General features: G+C 36.1%; 1 long non-coding RNA gene across 2 annotated transcripts in view; it reads right to left on the bottom strand.

Annotated features, from left to right (window-relative positions):
* Positions 1 to 17729, bottom strand: part of LOC128082668 (uncharacterized) — an 83711-nt gene extending 65982 nt beyond the window's left edge. The window contains exons 1-3 of one of the 2 annotated variants that reach the window (XR_008207769.1): positions 17662 to 17729; positions 16620 to 16700; positions 6737 to 8034 (exon numbers count right to left, since the gene is read on the bottom strand). This is a non-coding gene — a long non-coding RNA (uncharacterized LOC128082668). Of the gene's footprint in view, positions 1 to 6736; positions 8035 to 16619; positions 16701 to 17661 lie in introns of those variants that run through there. The other variant, XR_008207770.1, reaches the window with a different exon arrangement.
* Positions 17730 to 17941: the final 212 nt, after the last annotated feature.

The following is a 17941-nucleotide window of genomic DNA, read 5'->3' as shown; positions in this document are numbered from 1 at the left end:
TCTTCTGTAAGATATATTCTCTGATTTATTCCATATAATGAATGACACACACAACATTGAAGGAACATTCACATCTGCACACTTCAATTCTACGACTGTTTTCAAGTACTGAATATTTGGATATATTCATTCAGTTCTAGGCTAGCTAAGTTCTAGGGTGGACTTTCTACATTATCCCACTTTCTTCTAAAGAAAAGAAAAAAAGAAACAAATCTACATTTCCTCGGAATAGGAGTCCTTGCATGCTATGCTTTAAGTGTACTGCCATCCAGAACCAACTACTTAAACTAGTGAGGTGACAAGGTGTGCCAGTCCCAACCTTTCCACTTGCTGAAGACCAGGTTATCTTGACAGCAAAGCAACCAGCTGTCTGCAGAACTGGAGAAACAGGTAACATGGCAAAAAATTAAGGAGACTAGACTATATTAATTCCTAAAAACAGAGTAGGAACTTTTTTTTTTTTTTTTTAAATCGCATCCAGTTTGGAGCTGGAACTTGAAATTTAATTTGAATATTTCTTATGAGAATAGGAAAAATGGCAGAAAAAAGTAATATTTTGATCAAACTACTAAATGAACACTACAGAAGATATGGGATTTATTATAACTTCGCTGTTCCTACCAGCTCAGAGACTGAATATTTATGTGAAAACAGGCCTATTCACATCTTATGTCAAACAAATGCATACCTTATGACTAGTTCTGATTTCCTCAGATATAAATATACATAAAACTAAGAACCACCCTCTTTACAAAGACTGTACAAGCTGATTGAACAAAATTGTTACTGGCAGTATTCCCCTTTCAGTGGATTCATTCAATACCCCAGCACATAGTTTACATTAATTTCATTTTTTGTTTTCCTACCCCTTTATACTTTCATGGAATTCTCCAGGGGTGTTCCAGCCCTATTGTGTACTATTGCACTCCAGCTGCAAAAGGGCTGGGACTGGGGCCAGCGTATGTGAATACTTGAAGGGTCACAGGGTCAGAAGAAATTGGCTGCTTCTGCTCTTTCACTCTTCTGAGAAACTGTTCTACACCTCATCACTGAGAAATACACCTCCCACGATCGTTTTTGCCTAACGCAACCAAAACACACTAGTAGAGAATGTGAGGTACTGGAAGGATGAGGTCACATTCCAATCAAACAGATGTTGAAAAGGAAAAAAAAAAAAATCACCTTTAGAAAGACCTTGGGAAAATAAAATCATTTCTATTCACGCTGCCTGCAAAGATGTGCTTTATAATCAGTGGAATAAAGTCAGGGTTGAAAAAGCTATCTATCTGCACTCAAGCGTAACAAAATATTTCCCATGTGTAAATTCATAATTGTGGTAATGTTTACTTCTAGCAGTTCAGAAATAATACCACCAGAAACCGAGGTCTGTGATTCAGCCATGTGAGCTGCATAGCAACAGTGAAAGCAATGGATATTTTCCTCCTTACTCTTGTCAATGCGTCTCAACATCAGGGAAGCAGGTTTTCAGAGATTCCCACCCGTTCAATCATATGTCTTCATTGTGGTATTTCCTTGGACATGACTCACTAGCATTTACACTGGCAGTTTCTAACTTAGATAGCAGAATAAGATCTCCACTTACTCAGATGGTGGTGAGGCACTGTCCAGAGAAGCCACAGATGTCCCTTCTCTGGCAGTGTTCAAAATCAGGCTGGATGGAGCTCTGGGTAACCTTATTTAGTGGGAAGTATCCCTGCCTATGGCAGGAGGGTTGGAATGAGATTATTTTTACGGTCTCTTCCAAACCAAGACTTTCTACAGTATCATAAAAAATAGTAGCAACTAAGCTCAGCAATAATCTGAGCCAATTTATATTCAGCAATATAAATAGGTGGAAATAGATCTATCTACTCTATAGTACAGATTCATTCATTTTTCACTAGACTAAGGAATGTGGCACCTTTCATCTGGAGCCTTTGGAGGAATATTTATACTATTTTCCTTGAGCTGTTCTCTTGGCTTTTGTCTATGATATTTTTAATTATGCTGCCATATACAAAATAAATTTTGTGTATGTTCCAATGCTTGAGATCCAATAGGTAAGAAAAATATATGCTCACACTACCCATGTACTAATTCTAGAAAGTTCTCTATATGAAGTCATCGGAAACTTCGTTTTTGTTCAGTTATGCTAGTAGTAACTGCAAATAGTCAATACAAATATGCTTTCATAGCCTTCCAACCTGAGGAGATCAAGATAACGATCATAAAAGGAGTACTTTTTGGAAGAGGAATTTTGATTCTTTGTTTTTGCTTTGCTTGATTTCTGGTTTTCTACCAATTTGGCTGGTAAGACTGAAACTTCTAGGTTTGGATGCATATTTCTTAATCTATCTGGATGCTAAACTTACATATATCTTAAAATGGAGGAAGAGAAATGTTAGGCATTCTGTTAGAGAGTGTCACTGTATCCTTGAAACCATAGAGACTGATTTGAAGTACTAAAATATGTCATCAGGTAGACTAAATGTTCAAAAACTAATCAAAATTGAGTAGAAATTCCCCTGCTCACAAATGACAATACTACAGTAATGAAAATACATAACAGTTTGTTAACAATGTAATCTACAAGACAGGCAACATGCCAAACCTATTTCCAAGGCTCAAAAAGCAAGTAGAGGCTGAAGCTTATACTTCACAGCTAGTCTAGCAGTGTAGTAGATAAAGGAGCACTCATTAGCTACACCAGTCCAGACACTGACATAGTAATTTCTAGTTGTGAAACAGCAACAAGACTCATTAGAAAGTGGTATCTTAAAATTGCAATAGCTGTTTTCACTTGCACATATGTTCTCACTGTTAGTGACAGGATACTATCTCTACTGAGACAAGAAGAAATTTTCTAGTGTGGTAGTACTAAAGTGTTACTGCATGGAATAGGAAGAAATTATGAAAGAATTTCTGATAATTTCTGCTAATTTGAAGATACTGATATTTGATATAAAAGATAAGGTATTTGAAGAAATGCATTACAGATTGAGCTACTTCACTTGAAATTATTATCCATTTAAACAAGTCATGGAAAAATAAAGCATCATCTACATTGACCTGGTCAAGGTACACTAACAACTATTTTCTGGCTGCAGATGATTTAGGTTTACTTAAACTTAGAATCTCTGTGCAGGAGTTTCAGAGCTTCCTAACTTTTTCCTTGCTCAACAGCTTGTAAAGGTATTTTCTGGAAAGGTACATAATTTTCACTATCACTTACGCTAGCTTGAATTAATTATTCCCCATCATTTCAAAACAAACCAGAAAAGCAACAATGTAAAACTTGGTGGAAAAAATACACATTGAGTACTTTTTCGTCACTTAAGAAAAGGGTTATATGAGTTACTATATAAAAAAAACTGAAAAAGCAGACATTCTACTCTTCTCCCTGTATTCCTGGCAAGTTGGCAATTAGTTAAGAATGATCAGAGAATGGTCTATTTCTCAAGGACCTCTGGAGCTTATAATAAATTAAATCAGAATCTTAGGAAAATGCTTAAAACATTAAAGAACAAAAACAATCTTCCTTTTAAAAAAAAGAAAAACAATAAGAGTTCTGTACTTTAAACTGGTTGAGAGGCAGAGGTGCTATTAACGATGATTAGAGGAAACTTTGAGATACCCTACATTGACAAAGACTCAGACAAGGCTGAACTTCTGCCAGAATAAGCACACTTCATATGGAAGATGAAAAAAAATGGAAACAATGTCATTCATAAGCAAAAGTAAAGCAGTACAATGGTTCAGTGGTACAAATGAGACCAAATCAGCAAGCATAGGGTTGAAAAGGATGTCTAGAAAGGGAAGAACAGTTTAACAGCCCTCAAAGTTTCCCATAACCACACAAACATTAGGAAAAGCCCTTAAGGCTGAAAGTGACAACTTTACAGTGTTTTTCATACTATGATCACCATGTCCTCATCAGAGGGACAGAAACTAAGACAAAGGAAGCATCAAGCCAAGCTAACTTGTTCTCTGCTCTGTGACACAGCTTGTTTGTAACATATTTATAAGTGGGATACAGATGGATGGAGTGCAATTCCAGTAGCCCAGGGCTGGCATTTAAGGCACCTTCATCCCCAGCATCTGTGCTAACACTCACTTCAGATGATTCTGCAAATTATGCACTGGATGTACATTTATCATCTTGAGGATTTAACCACTTCAGTTCATTCAAAGTTTAGTTCAAAATTCATTAACAACTACACAGCAAAAAGGTTCTCCATCTTACACAAATTCAATCCAATACCTTCATGTATGTAGAAACTACACTGTACTGTAGTGTTTAGCAGCCAAATAATTACTGAAATCTGGATCTTAATTCCCCTGTGTTAGTGACTGTGACACAGACATGAAAACATTTATTCTTACAGCGTGTCTGTGAGAAGACCACTTATCATCATGCAATGCTCTAACAGTCTTTTCTCTTTGGGGACATTAATTACATTAATTTACTTTGATGTTATTATTATTACCTTCAGCATGAGACACCCATTTAATACATGGAACATTAGAAAAATTTCTTTTAACTCAAAAGCAGCTAGTTTAGCCTTGCACACCAGTGTGTAAGTGATTTTAATTAGAACACAACTGGTCAACATGAATATTCATTACTAGTTCTGTTAATGTTAAAGTTATTATGTATATGCACCACAGCATGAGATAAAAATGCACAGATTGTCTGCATACATGGTTCCTACTCTGTGGTGGTCAAGTATTTTGAAGTAGATTAACAAAATTCCGCTATCTTGACTTGTGTAGATTTGCATAGTAGAAACAGAAAGATGGAAGTACGATGGGTGAAGTAACTGCTCAATAGCATTGCTTTTCTGATATTCATATATTTCAGATTATCTGTTGGTGTCAATGTACAAAAATATAACAGGCACATTTATCCTTACATTATTTCAAAATCAGTTTGTTCAAATTACTGCGTCCATTCAGGAAATTTCTGATTTCCTGCAGGGGAAGTGCAATACTAAAGGAAGGATGCAGCCACAATGTAGTAAACATAGTGTCTCCATTAAAAATACAGAAAACAGGATTAATTTTCATCCATCATTAAGGCTATTACTTTCAAACACTTCATTTTACAGCCACTGGCCAAATTAGTTATCAAAGGACAGAAAGGAGCCTGGAAAATAATTAGTTATTTCTGTACAGTTGTTCAATTGCATATCATTTTAGTTTTTGAATACTTTTCAAAAACAGTGAAATAATGCCTTCTTGTCAAAGCATTAGACAAGCTTTTATATTCCATGACATACTTCTTACATAAAATTTATGAGATACTGGAAATAAAGTAGTCATGATATTCACTTTCTGTTGGAATTCACATCACCTATACACAAAAAGAAATCTTGCAGAATAGCTTATTTCATCTTTGTTTAAACAAAGTTTATTATCTTTATTTCTCGCTGGTTTTGTATAAGTTGATGAACCAACTGAGCGATTTTTCTACGTTAAGCCCTTATTTGTTTTATGTCCACATTTCATGGATTAGCACCAGTGTAGGTTAAGTAACAACAATCAGAAATTATGATAATAAATATTTTGCCAAGTAGTTTAAGTGAAGGTCTGAGGAGATGGAAAAACTGGAAAAGAAAATCCCCTCAAACATTCTCTCCCCACTTCCACCTGCAACAGAACATCACTAGGGGTTGCTGTCGTTAATAGTTTTGATAGCTTTTGTTTTAATATCCATACATTTTTGCTATTCCTGGGACATTTAACACAACTTCCTGTACACCTGTGAGTCAAATGCGATTGTTCAGTCCTCCTATATACGAGAGAAATAATGAGACGTCTCATTCAAACAACTTGACAGACTTTTGATGATCAGTGACAACCGTCTTGACTTTTGCCAGGCACATGCCATTAATCTTTTAAAGAACCATCATCTCCTCGAGTGAAATTTTGATAATTCTGACCACAATTGTTATGGTCTAATAAGAGGCCATGAAAACACACAGACTCCCAAACAGAGCTCAGCTCAGCCTCTGACAAAAAAAACTGTTTTCATAGAAGCTGCGAACACAGTATTTAACCTAAATATAATACAGAGTGCTCAGACATGCTAATCTCAATTACCTTGTTGAATAAACAGCATTTTATATTTTAGAGCGTATGACCATTAGAAGAGTGGAAAAGTCAGAGGTGGTAACTATAACCAACTTTAGGCTTTATTTGTTTGTATTTGCTAGACAGAATTCTGGTCAATGAACTATATAGAAGACATACTTACTGTGTCCAGAGAACTAAGATTCAATACAACAGGTCTGCGCTAGAAATGCGCATTTTGTTGAAAATTGCAGAAGGTAATTAAAATCTTCTAGATCATTTTGATACAAATCCATAGCCATTCATATCTGTTCAGTGACAAAGGGAGCACTTCAATTTAAACTTGTTTTGCCCTTCTGGAAGCGTCTTATTCATCATAGATGTTTTAGAAAATGTGAAGTAGTATTTTTACTTATTTCCCTAACACATTGCACATACACAGTTACGACCATCTCAAATGCATCTTCCTTGACAGCAACACAGAAGTTGAACAGGATGCAACTGTTCTGCATTGCCACTGGTCTTTAGAAGATTAATTGGTCACCTTATTTATAAAATTAGATAAATACTTCCAACTCCAGAATAATTGGTACTGTTCTTTCCCCTGTATGTATTATCTTGGAGTCTATTATAAGAAGGAAAATGTTATGTAAATTGTAGTATTGAGCTACATGAATATGGGAACTTGCCAATCCCCAATATACATCGTGTCAAATAATTTGAAAGCATCAAATAAAGCATAGTTTCCAACCTTTCTGATTCCCCAATAGATAGGAGTTTTGATCTACACATCTAATGGACCTTCAGCAAGATCCACAGCAGCTTCATTACTGTACCTTGTAACCTACAAAAGCCATCTGTATCAGTTAGCAAAGTAGATTGGCATCACACTGCTAGACACCATATGACAAGAAAGTCTTCATCACTATCTATAGCTGATCAAATAAACCACTGCAAACCGCTTAATGAACCTAGCATGAGCTATCTATGACCTAATAACAATTTGACTGAAGTGCTTACACCACAGTGAGAGTGGATATATTGGTTCCTGGCTGATTCATTCAAGTAGGAGAATGCTCAGCCAATCTGGATGATGATGTCAGGTAGGATTTAAGAGAATTTTCAGTTATGTCTTTCTGAGTAGCTGGGGTAGCATGCTATACATACTGCCTATCAAAGTCTCTTAACCCTGATACTGCTCTGCAATTCCATTATTTAGAGGCTACACCTGAATACAGATGAGAATTCAAATCAGAACTCAATTCAGATGTTCTCTTCTGTGAAAAGAAACAAAGAGCGTTCTAAAGTTTGTTAATTTAATTATTTACAAATATTGCTTTGGAGAAGGAAATGAACACAATGGGAAAAATCTTGAATAAACATCCCTGAACATAGCAGCCTCTTCAGTTAGCCTGGCTAAGCATAATATGCCACAGCAAGTCATATTATCCTATCTCCACTTCTACTTCCAGACAATTAGACAACTATAGCTCCAGAAGACTCTTTAACCAATACATGATGATGACACAAACATACTACCTATAATTCAGGTAGAAAATGCACTTTGAGACTCTTGTTTGGTGACACATGAAGCACAGCCTCTTGAATACAGCAGGTTTAGAGAAATAGCACGTTATCTCAGACTTGAGTGAGTTCTGCTAGATTTTAGTTGCAGAACAGAATACAGAAAAACACACAGCAAGCATAGACAAACATGTTTTCCAAAAGCATGACTTGTCTTCTCTCACATATAACACAAACATAACCAATAAAGAAAAAGTGCACAGGGCAGTAATTTTTCAGTCATAATACAATTGAAAAATCTCAGTTTTATATGTGCGTTCTTCCAGTACTTAGCAGTACTCAGTCAAAAACAGTATCATATTCTCTTCAACCTTAAACCTGTATCCAGAAGAATACAAGTGCTTCAGTCTATAATGCAGCTTTCCTTAGCAGATATGCCTAAAAAAAACCAACCATGCAATACTTCTCATTATTTCATCTGCTGTTTATCACAGGACTTCCACAGGAATTACTAGTTTAATTAATAGTTACAAGCACCCAGAGAATGATTTTTCAGCTAAGGCTTAAATTAGGTCACTTAGTATGGACACTATCAAGAGGGTTGGTATGGCATCTCTCGTGCCACAGGACTTCAGTCACTTAGCAAGTATCTATTTCATTACACATGCACAGCTCATCTGAGCATTTGCTGAAGTTTTAAAACTGAATCCTGAGGTCAGGTCAGTGGAACAACTACTGATTAAATAGGATATTTCAAAAGAAACTCAGTTACACACTTCATCATTAAAGATGCACAGAAAAACTGTATAGACTTAGTGGCCTGCAAAAACTTTAAAAAGTGCATTGCTTCCTGACTGATCCTTGACTACAGCAAAACACCTCGAAATATCAATTAATGCAAATTTAGCAAGTATTTATATCACTTTATATTCAGGGAAGTACGTGCCCTTTAAACGTTGCTTATTTATTTTAGAACACAAAAAGTTAGAAAACAATAGCAAAGTGTTTTTTTTTTTTTTTTCCCCATGTGTTTTTCTTTTTTTAAAAGGTTGCTATCATGTAAGAAAGGAAATATAAGTAGATAACTCTCCTAAGAGACAAGTTATTTATTGATGAAACTGAAAGTATATCCTTAAGGAAAAGAATGTTTTTCTCTTGAAGGTACAGAAATATATTCTTACTGTCACATGTGGGTACCATCATTTGTGAAAAAGACTGATAATACACCAGGCATAAATACAAGTAAATTTATGTTGTCAAGCTTCCCTCTTCAGTCTCAGAGAAGAGGTAATCAAAGATACCTTGTACAAAGCAGGAGAAGAATTTCCAGAGATTTCCCCACACTAGGAAACACACTGCAGATAAAGCAAGTCTCAAATAATCACTAGTAAAAAGCTGTCATGAGTACATTTTAGAGGTTGTACTTAAACTGCTTTATAACTTCCTTGCATTTTGGTTGGCAACTCCTAGCAGATGAGCTGACAACATTTAAGAAGAGTATGAGAACAAGTCTGATAAAGCTGGAGGAAGCAGTAGAGTCAAAGCTTACACCAGGATTTTATGAATGACAGCATATATTGATAGAGTGAATTGCAGGATTAATTAAAAAATGTTGCATAGCTAATAATTAATCTCTTTCAGAATTGGCATTGTATTACTCAAAGAAAAAAGATGCCATTAGGGACTTAAAATATAGGTCATGAAAGTACGGCAAAGACATAATTTAGGGAGCCCTTTTAGGATTTCTATCGTTGGAAGTGAACAGTTCTGTGAATTCACTGAATAGCTTTTGTTCCTTATAAAGATATAGGTGGCACTAGCTCAAACAGTCTTTTGCTTATGACTTCTTTTCCTCTCACTTCAATTCAGTGCTTTAGAAAAGATACAGCATAATTCTCTCCTTGTCTTCTTGGCCTTGAATTTTTCCAGCGAAGTCACTGGCAAAATTCCCACTGAGCAGAACAGTGGGAATCAAACTCTAATTCCCCGTTATTAAGACTGTCACATTTAACACTATCTTCCTTGTCTCTCATCATTTGCCACTAATTATTTGGGGCAACAAATGTTCTTTTTCATTAAAAATCCCTGCTACTTTTCATCTTCAGTGTCACAAACAAAAGAAAAAAAAACGATGTGTAAACCTCAGATAAATTGCATAAATATATCACTTTTATATAAGTAAAACTGAGATTTTTAGGGTTTTTTTATTATTATTTTTTATTTTTTTACACATTTTGACACTGTTTCACTATCCTACAAGAATATTCATCTTCAACAAACTAAGAGTAAGGTAATAATCCTGGAGGAATCATCCCATTATAAGATAATGGCTGGATTTTCAGTTAATGGACCAAGCTGAAGACAAGGGCAGTTAACACTATAACAAACTACAGTAATATAACCAATTTCAAGGGGATTATTGCTATCATAAACTGTATTAAATGGTTTATAAAAGCAATGGCTTGGGCTTTTTTTTTTTTTTAGTTACATGAAGTAGAGTGAATGAGAGTCAGTTTTGTTAAATAGGTTGTTTCCAACCAATTTTCTAAGCATTCAGGACACAGGGAATGCTTCAATAGTTGCATAATGAATATTTTAAATGCACTAGAGGTTGTTCTTTGTCAAATGGGCGGGGAAAAAAAACTATTAACTCTTATGTGAACAGGTTTCAATGAAGCTTGTCTGTAACACTGTGGAGAAAAAAAAGGCACCAAATCCAGTCTGCACTCAGTTCCACTGCAAGAGCTCATCACTTGACCATTTAAAAATCTCAGTCTGCCATCTGATTACATTACAAGGTCAAAGGAGAAAGAAAAATATAAAGAGACTTGCTCAGCACTCAGTTTTACAAGTAAACTAGATTAGTAACTGCCAAGGAAAAAGTCAGGCTGTATTCACTTCTGTACTTTGACTACACTGCAAAAATAGAGTTTACCTCATTTACTTCCAGATATTATGCACATCTTCTTCACATGATAACTTTCTACTTAGAAGAATTCATCTAAGATGGAATTTATTCAGATATCACATTTCTAGCTGGCTTAATAATAATTCCAACTACAGCAACCAATCAAATATTTTCAATTCCCATTCCATCCAAACATAAGCTAACATTAACAAAGTACTGGAGAAAAGAAGGGAGAAGAGATGAGGGTAATAAGAGATACTGGGCGGGAGAAGTGGAAAAAAAAAAAAAATCATACAAGGAGAGAAATACATGATGTACTGAGACTTCACTATGTACCAACTAATGCTTGAGCTACTCAGATAAACATTACACACCATGGACAAATTGTTAGTTTATTACCATATTATACCACTGATACAACTACCAGCAGAGCAGTAGCTTCAGACTCCTAGATTAGGAAAAGTAGTATAGGATTTTTCAGTAATTTTACAGTAGTAACAAAATGTCATCATTTTTTCTTTAACCTCTACCATTGAAAGTGAGAGGCCTTGAGGGAACTACCAGACTGTGTAACATTATCCTAGTGGCCTTTATAATGTATCCTTCATCCAGAAAATGACCTGAGTTTACCATAGGACTACCCCTCTTCGTTCCTCTACTCCATTATGCCAGATCTCTGTTTGAATTACTGTGGTTAAAATACAAACCTTGAGTAGTATCAATTAGGCATCATGATGTAGGCTAGTATAGCTTTAAATCAGTTTCCAATATATAAATCAGAGACAGCATTTGAGAAACAAAAAATATCTGTTCATTAAGAGCAGGATGGAATGATAAGGCCTGAAGTTACTTTAGCTACTACATAAAAAAGCCCTCAAAAACTAAAGGTTCCTTGTCTGTGGACACTAAATTGAGAGCAGTTAATCATGTTCTTTTGTGTTATCTGTGACTCAAATATTTCCTTAGTGTCTATTTGAATAGCTGCATCAGAGAACATAAGAAAATGTCATACTGTTCCAAAAGGGCAATCATCATAGTGGGATACATAAACATGAGCGTAGACTGCCAGATGCTTTTTGCTTTCTGCAGCACTGATAAGACCTCAGCTAGAATACTGTCTGTCAAGGGAGATGTGGTTCAACAGCATCGTAGTGCAAAAGATGGCAATACAAGTTATCACCGGTTCAGAAGATGTGACCAAGAAGAAACGATAAGACATACTCAATTTAAGAACAGGAAAGACTGAGGGAGAAAAATCTTCAAATAGAAATATTTCTCAGAAAAAGAACAAGAAAATAGTTCTCCATATTCATACTCAAAAGGCTAAAGTGATAAGCTTAATGGAAACTCGGGAAGCCCTAAGTCTTACTCTAATCTGTTACATGTCCTCAGATAAGCATAGGCCTGTTTAATCCATTAGCCTCAAAATACCCCCTAAACTTAAGTATAGGATTTTTTGACTCTTAACATACAAAAAACACCACCCTCTACTGGTAACTAATTCTTGTTTCAAGTAGCAGTCATATTATAACATTAAGAATTACAAGCATTCAGACATTTGATCCGCTAGCTTTCTCTACATCTAGTTTTCTTGGCATAAGTCTATTTAGAAAGCACCAGCAATGTGTGAATTTGCTGATTCGATACAGGAAATAAACTTTTTTTTTCCAGATAGCAAATAAAGGTATGTGGATGGAAGAACACATGACTGAATTCTAACTTCTCATGTTAATTAATACATCAGTAAGAGGAACAAAAATATCTGTAATTTTGCATTGCATGAGAAGTACCTGCTTTCATAATCAGATAATAGTTCCTCATCTTTACAGTGAAGTTAGAAATATTGAAATTAGATCTTTAAATTATTTTAATAATCAGGATAACAGTTCACTACATATGCCATAGAGGTTAAATATCATCAGTTGCACAGCTTTATAATCCATTTATTGCCTTCCTCACACACTCATTACATAGATTCTTTTCTGTGTCAATGTTATTTCATTTCAAAATCCTTCGTTCTTCCTGTTTCTGAAGCTGCTAATCGAAATCCTTAGTAGATTTAGCAGATTAGCCTTCTGGCATCCATTTCAGACCTCCTATTAACTTTGACTTCTGTCCTTTCGTGCTTCTTTATGCCTTATACCCTAAAAGCTGCTGTATTAAAACCTCACACTCTCCTGTACCTAAAACATAAATAATATTTTAAAAAAGGTTTAACCTGTTCTAATTTCTTTATCATCTTACTTATAAGTGACTGTCTCCAGTTGATTCAAATCTATTTAAATGGAAATCATGTGTTCTACGATGTCGCTCTTCATCCTAGTCTAAGCAGAAGAAGAGACAAGCATTTCTCTTTGCCAGGATATCAGGAGGACAAGGAATGGCATTCACCACCTTCATTCTTCCTCTGTCAGAGGAGAATCTCAGCAATGCCATGCTCTTTCACGTTTTGTTGCCATGTTGCAAAATAAAATGCAGGGAAATATTGCTCACATTTTCAATGGTATTCGCTACAGACAAAAATTCACATATCATACACTTGCTCACTATCAGCCCTAGCATTTCGCCTCACCAGTAGTCGGTTTCCTTCTCCCAGTGGAATATCAACATGAAAGATTTTTTTTCTGAAATAGAACCCATATTCCTGTTTCTCACAAGTTCCATTTTGCTATTTGCTTATTTTTACTGCATTTTTTTGTGTAAGATTGCTCTGTCCAAAGGGCTATTGGCTATTTCATGAACTGAAAGCGTCATCAATATGCTGGTTACTTTGTCTTTTTTGACCATAAAAATGGATTTAATCCCAGCTACAGCAGTACTCTTCTGGAACACCTCATCACTGACTGTGATCCTTTTAAATTATGGACTGTGAACAGACACATCAAATTCCCCCCCTTTTTTTTTTTTTTTAATAAAAAGATCATGCATGGTTAAAAAGCTCCTTTGACTTTACCAGTGTTGATTAGGGAAGATCTGGACTGTTCCATGCTGCTTTACATCCTGTATATCTAACTGCCTCACCGGCTGTGCATCTATGTTTCACTGCAATCTGATCACGACAGACAACTATCTCTTGATTTTCCCTACTATGATTTCAAGGCAACAAGCAGTGAGGAACTTATGGCACCATTACTAAAAGACTGGGATTTTTGAGCCTTCTAATGAACCAGCTGACCTCTGACTTGCAGCTGGTTATTTTCTGACTTTTAGAATCTCAGCAGTCAATGCTGCATAAAAAACTGTCAGCTTAACAACACGTACACATACAGCACAACGTCTTTCAATAACACTGCCTGCCAGGAGTCATCATCTGCACTTCTGCTGAGAAACTATCACACAAAGTCATACACTAAGCTAACGTGGGAATAACAGACAGCATTTCTCACCAGAAATATCAGTGTGAAAGAAGGCTTCACCTTGATTTTCAAGGTGCACAACAATTATTCAGATTTTTAAATCGATTCAATTAAATTCCAAGGCAGACAAAGACCTTTTGGAATGTTAGGCTTTTCAAGCTCATGACATCCAGTCATGCCTTCCTATGACATGTTCTGAAAGAGTGAAAAGCAAAACTACTCCACTCATCAGCCTTCAGAAATCAGAATGATTGAGGCATTCAGAAGTGGAAATTCAAGCTTTGTTTTGACTAATGCAAGTGTTGTTTCCTAGCTGGTATAATCTGATAGGGTATTGATAAAACATTATTATTACATAGGTCACTCCAAAAGTAATGCTTCCTCTTTACTTCCATGGAAGCTACACAGAGATACAAAGAGCACAATAACATTATTTGATAGAGCAGGTTCTCAGCTACAAAGCACTATTTTTCCATTAGCTAATCTGCATGGATGAGCTAATAAAAACACTTCATTTTTTGAGGTGACAGCTGTGCACAGCATCCAAAATGAGTTTGTCTCTCACACTACTGTCATCAGTGCTGAAACACACCATCCACAGCCTCACTGTGCTCACATCCACTGTTTAATTTCAGCAAGCACCCATGAATGTCAATAGGTACAATTTTTTTCTGCATGGAGGAATTCAGTGACGCACCTTTGCTTCATGCACACTTCCATGCCAGATGCTATTTTGTCAAATTGCCCCTCTTCTGGTATCTGTTGCACAGCAGCAAAATATAATGGAACTTTGGTGGGAAGGTTCAACCTCTACTGCCATACCATCAAACATCTACCTCTGGCATCATAGGACAACATAACTAAACGGGAGGCATTACTTTCGGATGAGCCCTCATACACATATCACAGCTCTCTTTCTACTGAAATTCTCAGTACTCTGTAAATTTTTTAAGAACAAGAGCCAGCAGAAACAATACTGTGAAGTTCCTAGACATGACAAATAAAATCCTTTTATTCCTGAGTATCCTTATTGCCATTGTAAAGAACCATACTTGGCAATCTGATGGAGAAGAGACAAATGCAATTCTAGCCAACTTTTTTTTTTTTTTTTAACTGGTATGCATGACAGCAGACATATAGGAACACACAGTAACTTGTACTCTGCACTTCTGCTACTTTGTAAGAAGTTTCCTGAAGAAGTTATCTCTATACCTGTGGAAATAGGATCTCCATACCTATTAGGATAATACACACTGTTTCCTTGTTACTGTCTGAGACAAAGGATGTTTGGGGGAGGATAAAAACCCATGTAGAGCTGATTCTGAAGGTACTAGATTTACCTTAGAATTTCTCCATGATTTGCATTCCCTTTATAGTAAACAGCTGTGCCAGAATAACTACCATCATTATGACTCCTCCTTGTTCCCTTTCCTATTTTATACATACACAAGCAACATGTACTAAATAAACATACATTGCAGAATTTAGGTTTTAAGTTTTAAAGGTGACAGTTCAATAATGTTTTGATAAGTTGCCCAGGGAACTGGTGAAGTCACCATCCCTGGGGGTATTTAAAAAAAAAGGGTAGATGTAATACTTAGGGAAATGGGTTAGTGTGCAATATTGAAGGTAGGTAGACAATTTGACTAAACAATCTCAGAGGTCTCTTCCAAGATTTTCTTACAAGCTACAGAGTTATTTAGCATTTCTGAACAATGCAAATGCCTCATCCTTAGGGCTTCTACATCAAACAACATTAATGACAGAAATTTCATTTTGAACCTACTCACTGTAGAAAATTATATCTAGTCTTCTACCTCACTGAAAGCTGAGAAGCTGTTCAAATAAGTTATTACACCTTTCCACTGTCATGAGGCTTACTGAAAATTCAGTTGAACTCAGGACAGATAGTTTTAAAATCTGCATAACAGAAGCCATGCAGCACCACACGTTTACCCAAGCTAGCCAGCCAGCCTATTACTTGAGGGAAACATTCACAGCTAAGTAGCAAAGGTAGAACAACACAACACCAACACAGCTGCTTCTGCCAGTTCTTCAATTAGGAAGATATAAGGTGCACCTGGGACCTCTACTGAGCCAGGATCCTACAGTCAAACTTGCTACTCTATGTGCAAGGATGAAACTCCTGATCACAAGAACAACCTGCACCATTTTACACTTTCAAAAAGGAAAAGTTATGCCTTAAACAATTCAATCATTTGTTTGTAACAAAGATTCTATGAGGATCCTCTTACAGATTTTAAACATTTCTAAAGCACTCTACATTCCTGATGCTTGGCACAACAAACGACTAACTGATACCATAGGTTGAATTACCTATTTCACATTTTAAATATCCAGACAGGCTTCGATAACAGCAACACTCTACTTCCATATTGATAACACTTCTATGCTGAAAAACATGCAATACTGCATGCAATTAACTACTCTATAATTACAGAGTCCATACACACCACTTTAGAAGTCCACCAGGACAATATTGCAGAACACTGTGCTGGAAAGGAACATTTGCTCAAACTGCTATAAACCAACTTAATCAGCAAGTCGGCTGCCAAAGTTCTCAAATGCCACACTACATATACTACTACCCTGAAGCAGAAAGCCATTTATTCTTAAAAATCCATCTTATCTGGAGCCTATGACCATTCTTCAGCTACCAGAATTTTCTTTATTTTTTTCTGAAACCAGATGAGAGTAGTTCTTTCCAATGATGCTTCTATAAAGAAAGTTTGACTCACCTGTTCCTGATTCCTCATCTCCTACAGCTGGGCCAATTTTCTACCACTCTCCAATTGTAACTTGGGTTAACACCTTCATTACTAGAAAAAAGTAACAAGTACAAAAAACATTTAGAAAAATAACGGCAACGTCCTAACAAGTATTGCAATTTATAGATCAATTTATTCATCAGTCTCTTTATAAGCCAAAGAAAAGACTGGTCCTGTAGTTGTACTTGTGATTTCTCTGCATAATTCCTACATTTTACAAAATTTCAAGGACTAAAGGCTTCAAGCTTTAGGTATAGCATTTAAAAAAACAGCTTTACCAGCAGACAACAAATTGATAACTGCTATTTGGAAAGACTCAGATCCAGTAATAATTGTGGGCAGGCAAATGTTCACCACCTCCAGCCATTTGCACAATTCAGTAATTCCGTCTTTACCACCATTACAGTTTGCATCAATTTTATTTGCCTTCAGTTCCTCAGCAGTGCAAGAAGTAACACATCACTTTAGAAGAGTTTAATGAGAAACTTCTGGAATCCTCAGCTTCCATTTAGCTTCTTGGAATTCATGAGAAGTACACTAAGTATCTATTTAGCCTATCTAAATTCTGATTTCTTTATTACATAAAGAAGAAACAATGGCCTTATGCAAAGCTTACCCTATGTAGCAATGCATGCCTTTTATTACCTAGCTGTTAGCAACATATGCTCAAATTATATTTGTGCTTGAAAAAGAGAAGTTAATCACAGGTGGAGCAACTCTTTGAAATACTGCCTTTACTCACACATATTTTATCACTGAATACAAGCAGGCTTCTGAGATCTCTTCTGAGATCTCTTCTGAGATCTTCAAGAAAGATTGAATTACAGCATTCTGAGATAACTTTAAAATTTTAGGAAGCTTAAGTAAGTGTTTAAACCACCAGAGACTTTTCCAATCATTCAGGCTTAGAGAATGTAAAAATCAGAACAACACAATGGAATGATGCTACCTGAGATGTAATGACAAAGGGACTAGCGTGATAGAAAACGCATTACAAAGAAAAAGCACTCACCCAGCTCTGAAGATTTAGGCTCACAGGGAGAACTCCACAAGGGAAGGATCTCCGATCAGAGATCTACACCCCCTGGCAGTCAACCCTTAAGAGAGGTCTAAGAGAGGTGCAGCCAGGCTCCACCCCTTCTGGTCACACACCTAAATTCCCTTCACCTGTGCTCCCAGGACTGATGGCTTCTTTCCCCAGGTGCTCAATCAGTGCTTCAGGCCAGGACTCAGCAGTTACCATACAGAGAGTCAGAACTGAACCAATTTACATGAACTAAATTTTGCTTGAA

Source organism: Tympanuchus pallidicinctus, unplaced genomic scaffold, assembly GCF_026119805.1.
Source record: "Tympanuchus pallidicinctus isolate F22 unplaced genomic scaffold, pur_lepc_1.0 scaffold22, whole genome shotgun sequence".
Classification (NCBI taxonomy): domain Eukaryota; kingdom Metazoa; phylum Chordata; class Aves; order Galliformes; family Phasianidae; genus Tympanuchus; species Tympanuchus pallidicinctus.
Note: the sequence above shows the minus strand (reverse complement) of the source record. Positions and strands in the feature narration are given on the sequence as shown.